This window comes from Arvicola amphibius, chromosome 5 (assembly GCF_903992535.2).
Source record: "Arvicola amphibius chromosome 5, mArvAmp1.2, whole genome shotgun sequence".
Taxonomy (NCBI): domain Eukaryota; kingdom Metazoa; phylum Chordata; class Mammalia; order Rodentia; family Cricetidae; genus Arvicola; species Arvicola amphibius.
The window spans coordinates 105,155,854-105,157,585 of NC_052051.1; the positions used below are offsets into that span (position 1 = coordinate 105,155,854).

General features: G+C 48.8%; 1 pseudogene; it reads left to right on the top strand.

Annotated features, from left to right (window-relative positions):
• The first annotated feature begins 251 nt into the window (after nucleotides 1–251).
• On the top strand, nucleotides 252–1,375 carry LOC119814648 (annotated as a pseudogene).
• The last annotated feature ends 357 nt before the right edge of the window (nucleotides 1,376–1,732 follow it).

A 1,732-nucleotide genomic window follows, 5' to 3' on the forward strand; every position in this document is an offset into this window, starting at 1 on the left:
GTTATATTTGTACAGAATAAAAAGATGCAATGAAAGTTATTTATTCAGAAATGTATACAAAACATATAATCAAGTATGTACCTTTATATCAGAGATATTCCTCATTGCAGAGGCAGATGATCTGCATGGATGATAGAAATATATGGAAATATAGATCTGCATAAAATGAATTTGTCTTGTTATTTTTAACCTTCTTAGGTTTGGAATGTATTAAAAATGTGGCTCTCTGCTCCTCCCTGTTCTAAAGACAGCCGCTTCTTTTCGTGCAGTGCCAGCCTCATTCCAGAGACACGATGGTGAAGGTCGGAGTGAAAGGATTTGGCCGTATTGGACGCCTGGTTACCAGGGCTGCCTTCACTTCTGGCAAAGTGGACGTTGTTGCCATCAATGACCCTTTCATCGACCTCAACTACATGGTCTACATTTTCCAGTATGACTCCACCCACGGCAAGTTCAAAGGCACAATCAAGGCTGAGAACAGAAAGCTTGTCATCAACGGGAAGGCCATCACCATCTTCCAGGAGCGAGATCCCGCCAACATCAAATGGGGTGATGCCGGCACCGAGTATGTTGTGGAGTCAACCGGTGTCTTCACCACCATGGAGAAGGCTGGGGCCCACTTGAAGGGTGGGGCCAAAAGGGTCATCATCTCTGCCCCTTCTGCAGATGCCCCCATGTTTGTGATGGGTGTGAACCATGACAAGTATGACAATTCCCTCAAGATTGTCAGCAATGCTTCCTGCACCAACAACTGCTTGACAACTCTGGCATTGTGGAAGGGCTCATGACCACAGTCCATGCCATCACAGCCACCCAGAAGACTGTGGATGGCCCCTCTGGGAAGCTGTGGAGAGAGGGTCGTGGCGCTGCCCAGAACATCATCCCTGCATCCACTGGCGCTGCCAAGGCTGTGGGCAAAGTCATCCCAGAGCTGAATGGGAAGCTCACGGGCATGGCCTTCCGTGTTCCTACCCCTAATGTGTCTGTCGTGGATCTGACATGCCGCCTGGAGAAAGCTACCAAGTATGATGACATCAAGAAGGTGGTGAAGCAGGCATCTGAGGGCCCACTAAAGAGAATCCTGGGCTACACTGAGGACCAGGTTGTCTCCTGTGATTTTAACAGTGACTCCCACTCCTCCACCTTCGATGCTGGGGCTGGCATTGCTCTCAATGACAACTTTGTGAAGCTCATTTCCTGGTACGACAATGAATTTGGCTACAACAACAGAGTGGTGGACCTCATGGCTTACGTGGCCTCCAAGGAGTAAGAAGCCTGCCTGCCCTGACCACCCATCCCAGCAAGGACACAGCAAGAGAGAGGCCCTCGGCTGCTGAGCAGTCCCTGTCTTAACTCAACCCTTGACACTGAGCATCTCCCTCACAGTTTCCATCCCAGACCCAGAATAGCAGGAGGGGCTTGGGGAGCCCTACTCTCTTGAATACCATCAATAAAGTTCATTGCACCCCTCAAAAAATGTTGAGTGTGGTATGCCAGGTGAGCAAATGGCACAATACTTGGGGAGGTCAGAGATGCCTCACCGGAAGCAAAGCAAATTATCACCCATAACAGGCAATTCCCATAAGAATGAGCTTCCTAGGGAAACTGAGTAAGAGATATAAGATTAGGACTCAACCTTGATACTGTAAAAGGTTTGTGGATTACACAGGGCAGGCCTCTCCACTGACTGTCTAGACATGTCCACCGCATGTCTAGGAGAGCTTATATATAA